At 35.9% G+C, this 10,123-nt stretch overlaps 1 protein-coding gene across 5 annotated transcripts in view; it reads left to right on the top strand.

The window, feature by feature from the left end:
- GLCCI1 (glucocorticoid induced 1) overlaps window positions 1-10,123 on the top strand; it is a 129,206-nt gene that overhangs the window by 39,008 nt on the left and 80,075 nt on the right. The gene's annotated exons all lie outside the window — the stretch shown is intronic.

Below are 10,123 nucleotides of genomic sequence, written 5' to 3'. Positions count from 1 at the left end.
TTATGTAATATGTACGTAGTACATATTAAGTGTGAGGACAGTGAACCCAGACCTGGCTGATTCTCAAGTGTTTCCTTTTTTTTCTTCAGCTGTCTGTTGCCTTTTATGGCAACCACTAACCACTAACCTACTTCTTGCCTCGCAAGCATAAGAAATGGTCTTGCCCTAACCATCTGTTAGTTTAATTGGAGATACAAGAGATGAACATATGAGACTTTTTATGGCGTCATCCGTTCCTCCTGGATTAACTGTTGAACTCTTAGGGTGGGAAGAAGTAGTTTTATTTATGTAGTGGAATTATGTAGTGGACATTGATGGAAGGAAGGTGGTATACTCAACTTGCTACAGACATTAAACACCTGGGTTGTTTGGCCTTAGTGGAGGGTGTCTCCAGGGTGTTCTTCCTTTTATATTTCTATGTTTCAGCTCCCTTAATTATTGAGAGCTTGACATAAAAAATTTAATATGTTTAGTATGTTTATATATTAAAAAGAAGTAGCATAGTGTTGTGAAAAGATTGTAGACTTTGGAAGCAGATCATGTATTCAAATCAAGGCCCAGTGAGGAAACTTTCTGGGATAATGGAAATGTTAATTTTATTTAAAAATTAGTTAATTTTAATTAAGTAAAAATTATGTATTAGTGGTGTACAACACGATGCTTTGATAGACCCACACACATTTGAAATGATTATATCAGTCTATTTAACATGCATTTTTTTATGTGTGGTGAGAACACTTAAAATCTACTCTCAGCAATTTTCAAATATACAATATATTTCACTGTAGTCATCAAGATATATAGTAGATCGCTTGAAGCTGTTTCTCATAACTGAAATTTTGTATCCTTTGACCAGCATCTCCCAAGGACCCCTAGCCTCTGATAACCACTATTCTACTCTCTATTTCTGTAAGTTAAATGTTGTATATCTTTTTTTTTTTTTTTTTTTTTGAGACAGGGTCTTGTTCTGTTGTCCAGGTTGGAGTGCAGTGGTGTGATCTCGGCTCACTTCAACCTCTGCCTCTCAGATTCAAGCAATTCTCAGGTCTCAGCCTCCCAAGTAGCTGGGAAGTAGCTGGGACAACAGGCCCCCGTTACCACGCCCAGCTAATGTTCGTATTTTTCGTAGAGGTGGAGTTTCGCCAGTAGAGGCTGGTCTTGAACTCCTGGCCTCAAGTGATCCACTAGCCTTGGCCTCCTGGAGTGTTGAGATTACAGGCCGGAACCACCATGCCTGTCCAGTGTTATATGTCTTAATAGAAGTTTGAGTTATGTTGGTGAATTCATTTATCGGAACTTACCCAAGTGTACACTTGTGCATTTTGCCGTATAACTTTAAAAATACAGAATATGAACAGAAAACAAATACTGAACTCAGATGTTTAGAGATGAAGTATACTGCCGTCTGCAACTTTGAAATGAATAAAAAATAAGATCAATTGATGGGTGGATACCTAGATAGATACCTAGTGGAGCAAATAGCGCAAAATGTTATTTGGAGAAGCTGAATATTGGCTTTATAGGCCTTCACTGAACAGTTTTTTTTTTTTTTTAACTGTTCTGTTTGAAATTTTTATTAGTAAAATGCTAAATAAAAAATTCATGGCCCACTGACTTAACTGCTTTGTGACCCAGTCTTAAGCTTTCTTTCCTGTAAATTGAAGTTACTAATACCCGATGTGCACATTCACACATTTATTCTGAGGATTAAAAGATACAGCTTTACATTTTTAAGGCCTCTGAAGAAATGGATCACTGCCAGTTATTTAGAGTCATCTGTTTAGCCTTGTAGAAAGAAAAACTAAAATCCATTTGTGAAATGTAATACTTTATTACTGTAGCCTTGCAGATACAACCTTTTTAAAACAAAAAATGTATTACCAACTCTTAAAATTGAACTTGCAATTAAGGTTACTGTAATAAAAAAGTAATCGTTCCTCAGTCTTCACCCCATAGTTTAGGTATAGTCTCTGGACAAATTTTAAATTCTGTGTTTGAGTGTGTTTTTAAACCTGAAAGTAATATATATTCTTTGTAAAGTGGCCAAGTAATAAAAATAACATATACAGCAATAATCAGAGGTATTTCCTACAACTTCCCAGGTATAGTAGTGATTAGAGCTGTTCATAGATACTGGCATTCTCTCTCCTGGGCACATGGTAGGATTCTACTTCTCTGCCCACTTGAAGTTAAGTGTGGCCATGAGACTTGATTTGGGAAGAAGCTTTAAAGAACTAGTGCATTCTCTCTGATGGGGAAGTAACTGTTCTCTCCTACCCTGTCCATCTGGGTCACTGACAGTGACAAGCATAGCCTTCTTAATGATCCATACATGTAGTATGAGCAATAAATTAACATTTGCTGTTTTAAGTCATTTGGATTTGGAGATTGTGTGGTTACTATCCTATAATCTAGTCTTTACTGACTACTATGAAATGTATAACCCCTTTAAAGAAATTTTTGTAGGCCTTTCAGAGCATAGTATGTTATTTTTCTTAATTAAAAGCTTTTCAAAAGATTCATTGTGGGCATAAAATCAGTATCAAAATAGAATGAAAAAAAAGTGAGCGCTAGAAGTGTTTTTTTCTTAGAGTTTTGCCATTTGCTTAATTAAGTTGTTTTCTTAATCTTATTTAAACATTAAAAAAATTGTATCTTAATAGTTTATTTTCCTGTTATACCTTTCTTTGAGTTTTATGGACCTTAAAACTTTTTCTGATACAATTAGAAGCGGTTTTCTTTGTATGAGTAGTCCATCCAAAGCAGCCCCTGGAAACAGGCTACCTCAGCCTCAAAATGTCACCTCTCTTGAAATGTCCATTAAACTAGAAGACATGATGGTGTTAATCTACAGAGTTGGATTTTCATTAACAAGCTTTCTACAAGTGAGTGTATTCAGTCTTAAGAGGAGAAACCACCACTGCCTTCTTCTTCTTTTTAAATGAGGATTTAAAATGCTTCTGATTTGATTTATATTTTAATAAAATGATGGATATAATGCTTTTTATATGTGACTTGTAAAAGAAAAAAGTTACTTGCGTCAACATAGAATTTCCACTTTAGGAATCTGCTCCCTGCTAAGGTCAACATCCTATCATCATATCCTATAAAATCGCTGTGCTTCTCAGTTCTTGCAGGGATGCTTAGTGATACATTTATAGACATTCTATAATTATCCCAGAATGTTTTTAATTCAGCTAAATTAAAAGAAATAAATATTTCAGATTATGTATTTTTGGGTTTTGTCTAATTTTGTTTTAAAAATAATGCTTTCTGATGGTAAAATAATCCATGTAATATAGAAGGACATGAAGAGTAGTCACTAACTCCCTAGACCTACTACTTAAAGTATTATTAACAGGTGTTTTTGGGGGGGTACATATTTTGAGAAATTTTCTGTACCTATAGAAATATATTGTTTAAACATATACACATAGAGATGGAATCATACTTTATATCATGTTACTGACTTGCTTTTTCCATTTGATGGATCATGGGTGTCTCTCTTTATAAAATGTAAATCCCTACCTCATTTTTTTTTCTATTTTTTAAGTTGTGGTAAAATATATATAACATGCTAGCCAGGCATGGTGGCCTGTGCCTGTAATCCCAGCTACCCAGGAGGCTGAGGCAAGAGAATCGCTTGAACCCGGGAGGCAGAGGTTGCAGTGAGCCAAGATCACGTCAGTACACTCCAGCCTGGGCAACAGAGCGAGACTCTGTCTCCCCCCACAAAAAAAAAAAAAGAAAAAAAGAAATTTACCATGAATGAAAATGAATTAACCATTTTTTTAAATGTACAGTTCCATGGCATTAAGTGCATTCACATTATTGTACAACCATTACCACCATGCATGTGTAATACTTTTTCACTTTTTCCAACTGAAGCTCTGTATTTATTAAATACTAGCTCTCCATTCTCCCCTCCACACCCCATTCTCTGGTAGCCATCATTCTACTTTCTGTCTCTGTGAATATACTCTAGGAACCTCATATGAGAAAAATCATACAGTATTTTCCTTTTTTGTCTGGTTTATTTTACTTAGTATAATGATTTCATGTAGCCATGTGCCAACATTTCCTTCCTTTTTAAGGCAGAGTGATACTCCTTTAGAAATACATACCACATTTTCTTTATCCATTCATCTGTGGACATTTAGGTTGTTTCTGCTTTTTGACAGTTGTGAATAATGCTGCTAGCAATATTAGTGTATGGATATCTTTTTGAGTCTCTGCTTTTTGTTCTTTTATATATATATATATATCCAGAAGTAGAACTACTAGATCATAGGGTAATTCTGTGTTTAAATTTTTGATGAACTGACATACTGTTTTCCACTATGGCTATACTATTTTATACTCCCATCAGCAACACACAGGGGTCCCAGTTTTTTGTTTTGTTTTGTTTTGTTTTTGTTTTTGTTTTTTGGAGACGGAGTCTCACTGTTTTGCCCAGGCTGGAGTGCAGTGGCATGATCTCGGCGCATTGCAAGCTCTGCCTCCTGGGTTCACACCATTCTCCTACCTCAGCCTCCCCAGCATCTGGGACTACAGGCGCACACTGCCACGCCTGGCTGATTTTTTGTACTTTTAGTAGAGACGGGGTTTCACCGTGTTAGCCAGGATGGTCTCGATCTCCTGACCTTGTGATCTGCCAACCTCGGCCTCCCAAAGTGCTGAGATTACAGGCATGAGTCACTACGCCCAACCAAGGGTCCAGTTTTTCTGCATCTTTGCCAATAGTTATTTTCTTTTTTCCCTTTTTAAAAAATAATTGATACCTGGTATCTTACTGTGATTTTTGATTTGTGTTTCCTAAATGATTAATGATGGTGAGCATCACTTCATCTACTTTTTGGCCATCTACATTTCTTTTTTGGAGAAATGTCTATTCAAGTCCTTTGTCCATTTTTGAATTGGGTTTTTTGTTGTTGAGTCTTAGGAGTTCTTTATATATACTGGATACCAATCTCTTATCAGATACATGGTTTGCAAATATTTTCTCCCATTCTGTGAGTTGCCTTTTTATTCTCTTTTTTTTTTTTTTTTTTTTTTGAGATGGAGTCTTGCTCTGTTGCCTAGGCTGGAGTGCAGTGGTGCGATCTTGGCTCACTGCAAGCTCCACCTCCCGGGTTCATGCCATTCTCCTGCCTCAGCCTCCCTAGTAGCTGAGACTACAGGCACCCACCACCACGCTTGGCTAATTTTTTGTATTTTGTAGTAGGGACGGGGTTTCACTGTGTTAGCCAGGATGGTCTTGATCTCCTGACCTCGTGATCCACCCGCCTCAACCTCCCAAAGTAGTGGGATTACAGGTGTGAGCCACCACGCCCAGCCAGTTTCCTTTTTATTCTTTTGATAGTGTACTAGTTTTAAATTTTGATAAAGTCTAGTTTATCTATTTTTCCATTTGTTGCCTGTACTTTCGTTGGCATATTGAAGAAATCATTGCCAAATCCAGTGTCAGGAAGCTTTCTTCTTCTTGTCTTCTAAGAATTTTAGCCTTTAAGTTTAGGTCGTTGATCCATTTGAGTCCATTTTTGTATAAGGTAAGAGTCCAACTTTGTCCTTTTGGATGTGAATATCCAGTTCTCGCAGCACCACTTGTTGAAAAGGCTGTCCTTTTCCCTTTGAATGGCCTTGACACCCTTGTCAAAAATCAATTGACCATATATGCGAGGGTTTTTTTCTGGCTGCTGTGTTTATTACAGTGTTCAGTGCCTTGTGGCTCTTTGCGTTACACCATAATTGGGAAAGATTTTTTCCACTCTCAGTTAAGAAATTTCATTTAAACTATATTTTCTTTTAATAGTTTTATGTTTCTTTTAAAATATTTGTTTCTTTGATATTTCTGGAGTTTATTTTGATGGAAGGCATGAGGTGATAGCCAGCTTTATTTATTTTTCAAGAGTTTATCTTTTCCCTGCTGATTTGAGATACCATTGTTATATCATAAATTTCCATTCTTATTTGGATCTCTATGCTATAGTATATACCATTAATATCTTTTTAAATACTGAATGATTTTAATTGTATTGCTTAGTAATTCATTTTAATTGTGTGGCTAGTCTTGCATTTTTTTCTCAATTTTGTAATTTGTCAAATTCCTCAAAATGTTTTATATTACAATTAAATATGAATTCAGGGGAATTTATTACCATATTGAATCTGATCCAAGAAAGGGGTATATCTTCTTATTCATTCAAGTGTTATGTTTGCCTTTCAGAATATTTTATAGCTAATTATTGGAACAACACATTTCTTGTTAAACTTATATCTAAATATTTTGTCTTCTTTGGTTGCTGTTGTTATTAGGATATTTAATATCTAATTTATGTACGGGACATCTTCAACTTGACTTTTCTTGTTTCTAGTAATTTTTTAGGTAATTTTCTTTGGTGTTTCAGGTATACAATCATCCAAATAGTAATTTACATCCTTTTCGTTATTTATTTTTTGGTATGCATCCTCTTTTGGAGTTGAATTTGTTACCACTCCCAGAACCAGGTAAACTAACAGTTATGGTACTGAATGCCTTGAGTCTTTTTTTGGGGGGGGACAGAGTCTTGCTCTGTCGCCCAGGCTGGAGTGCAGTGGCATTATCTTGGCTCACTACAGCCTCCACCTTCTGGGTTCAAGTGATTCTCCTGCCTCAGCCTCCTGAGTAGCTGGAATTACAGGTGCCCGCCACCATGCCCAGCTAATTTTTTAATTTTTTAGTAGAGATGGGGTTTCACCATGTTGGTCAGACTGGTCTCAAATTCCTGACCTCAGGTGATCCACCCATCTCGGCCTCCCAAAGTGCTGAGATTACAGGTGTGAGCCACCGCACCCGGCTGCCTTGGCCTCTTTCTTGACTCTAATGGTAATGTATCTAGTTCACTCACTGGACAAGGTATACTGACATTTGCTGCGAGGCATGTGTGCTTTTTATACATAGAGTATGCATGCTTATTTTACTAATGGTTTTTCTTGTTTTAATCAGGAATAATTCTTTATGTGGAAAATGCCATTTCATCAGTGAATATGTTTGTTAATTTTATATTTGTTTTTTATTCAGCAATGAGTTCTTACTTTTTTTTTTTCATGAGCCTTAGAGTATTTTCACACTTGCTTCATAAAAAGGTTTTGCAAGATTTCCTTCCTCTGTGCTCTAGCACAACACAGTATAAATATAATCTGAATTATCTGTCACTTGGGTCTGAAAGGATTTTACCTAAGTAACTTACTAGCCTAGTATGTTTTTGGACTGTAGCACTTTAGAAAATTTTCTTAATTTCTTCCATGGTGCTTAGTCTCTTGGTATCAGGGAGAGATTTCAAAACTTGTATTCTTTGAGGGGTGAGAGATGAGGTGGTTAGATCTTAAATAAAATTATGTATACTGGTACTTCCCTTTCTCCAGGTGATGTCGTTATTATATTTGGTATTTTATTGTTTTAAATTAATTTTTAAAAGTTAAACTGTGAAACATGAGACATGCCAAAAGCACATAAAGCAGTTTCTCTTAATCTCATTAGACTTCAGTGTATGGAGTTTTATGATCCTGCCTCTGTGCCAGCATCTTTCCCTAAAAATCTATTTGTTTTTATTTGTTTGTAAGAAACAGATCCAGACTAAGTACTTAGCATTTGGCTTTAGGCAACATTCAATAAAGTTAACTAACTCTGAACTAAAACATATATATTATTTTCTGTTGATGTCATATTTAAAGTACCTAGCCTTTTCCTCCATTCCTGAAAGGAGCTTGGTTGGAGAGGTCTTTAGTCAAAGGAATAGGTGATGTACCTCCAATACTTACTGATAAAAAAAAAAAAAAAACTTTGTTTTTTCTCTCTGATCAGAAATTCATTTCCTGACCAAAAGACACACTTTATACAGCTGTCTGAGTTTCCTGTGCCCTTGTCAAGGGCTTGCTGTTGAAATGTATTTAAGAAACAGCAGTTGCTGAAACATTTTAGGGGCTGGGGGACTTCATGAAATGGAAGCAAGCCTGACGATTTAACTGTTTTTGCCCTTTAGATTGCATTCTAAGGGTCTAAATTATTTTTGTGGAGCTGACAGCTGTTGAGATCACCTTTACTTTTTCCCTCAGCCATCATCTAATTATGAGACAGAGGATTGTAGAATTCTAGAGTTGAATAGTTCACACCAAATTAGTTATGTTCCTGGTTTGGGGAGTAATTTGTTTGGTTGCTAAAGGGATATACTCAGCTATATTGATGAAAGATTTTAACCCATAACTAAAATATTTAACATTTTATTCATTAGTTTCAAATCATCTCTAAAATCACCAAAGTCAAAATTGTACTTATTAATTTTAATAGGTTATGTGTTCATTTGTTTCAAAAGTAGAAAGTATATCGTGAAAGGCCTTTCCCATACCCCCGTTACCCCGATACTCAGTTTTCTTCTCTTTATAAGAAACATTTAGCTGGAAACAAAATTAACCTGTTTTTCTTCATTGCTTTCTCATGCCTTTGCCCCTCTAGGTAAAATTGTGAGATAGGTTGTATTTATTAGGGGTAACACTTTTACTCTGGTCCCCTGACCTGTGTTGGTTCTGTACATTGACCTATACATTGGTTCTCAACCTGTTATAACTTGTATCAATTTTCTATGAAAAATTTGTGTGATATTATTAAACAAAATTTACTGAGAAAGACATTTTTATGTTAGAGACATTATGCCTTAACAATTAAGATTGGCTAGATGCGGTGGCTCATGCCTGTAATCCCAGCACTTTGGGAGGCTGAGGCGGGCAGATCACGAGGTCAGGAGATCGAGACCATCCTGGCTAACATGGTGAAACCCTGTCTCTACGAAAAATACAAGAAAAAAAATTAGCCTGATGTGGTGGCAGGCTCATGTAGTCGCAGCTATTCGGGAGCCTGAGGCAGAAGAATGGCGTGAACCCGGAAGGCGGAGCTTGCAGTGAGTCGAGATCGTGCCACTGCATTCCAGCCTGGGTGACAGAGTGAGACTCCATCTCAAAAAAAAAAAAAAAAAAGTTAAGATCATAGAGTTATCATAGTTTAAAATTCGGTCATAGTTTATGGTATGGTATGAGAAAGCAGTATGCCTCTCAAGGTATACTATTTTGTATAAATGAATGAATAAGTGAATGATTGATATGGGAGATACCATATTGTTAGGAATCAGTATAAACCAAGGGAAAACTTTTCCATGCTATTAGAATTCGAACAGCTTTTGAGGGACAACTATTATTATTAACATAGCCTGTTGCAATGAGGATTATATGAAATAATCCATGTTAAGCTTCTAGCACAGTATCTATGACATAATAGACACTGATACATATTAGTTGCCTTTGATTAGAATAGATAGTATTTTACTTTACCAGGTTTAAATATAATAATATTGAATTAAGTGGACAGGAAAAGTCATTATTACTAGTATCAACTATTGATTATACAATTATGAACATTAAGTCTGGACTGGTAGGAAATGGCATAGAAATGATACAAATGACCCCAGAGCATGTGAGGGCTCTAAAATTCAATAAACAATCCCTGGTAGGTCAGGATTCATTCAGTCAGAAGTAGTTATTGTGTGTTTGCTGTCTTACAAATATGAAATTGGTGCTTCAAATCTATAGGTTCAGGTGCAGGAGAGTGTATTTACATTCTTATGAAAACCACTCCCTCCTCCATTACTTAGTTATCCTATTGGTGATATTCATGTCATCATCTTAGCACTATTAGTTTTTATGACTTCAGTGGGTGTTTTAGAATGGTGTGAAAAATATTTTTGGTGGTATGTACTAATCACCTGTGTTGCTGATTTTCTGTCAGATGTAAGAGATTTTGAAACAATAACATGTTCAAAGCTAGCAAGAAAAATGAGTGGGTATATGGTCAACATCTTGAGTGCAGAATCCATATCTTACTGCTTTCAATTTTTTAGTCTAACGCTGGTTTTCAAACTTTAGAATCCATCAGAATCATCTGAAAAGCTTGCTTAAAAAGTAAGAAGTATATTTCTGGGCCTTATCTAAGAGTTCCAGATCTAGTAGTCTGAGGATGAGACTGATAATTTGCTTTTCTAACATGTGATGATGCTGCTCCTCATCCGGGGACTGCACTTTGAAACTGGTCTAACAT

This window comes from Piliocolobus tephrosceles, chromosome 8, assembly GCF_002776525.5.
Source record: "Piliocolobus tephrosceles isolate RC106 chromosome 8, ASM277652v3, whole genome shotgun sequence".
Taxonomy (NCBI): domain Eukaryota; kingdom Metazoa; phylum Chordata; class Mammalia; order Primates; family Cercopithecidae; genus Piliocolobus; species Piliocolobus tephrosceles.
The sequence above is the reverse complement of the archived record's forward strand: the minus strand, read 5'-3'. Positions and strand labels throughout refer to the sequence as shown.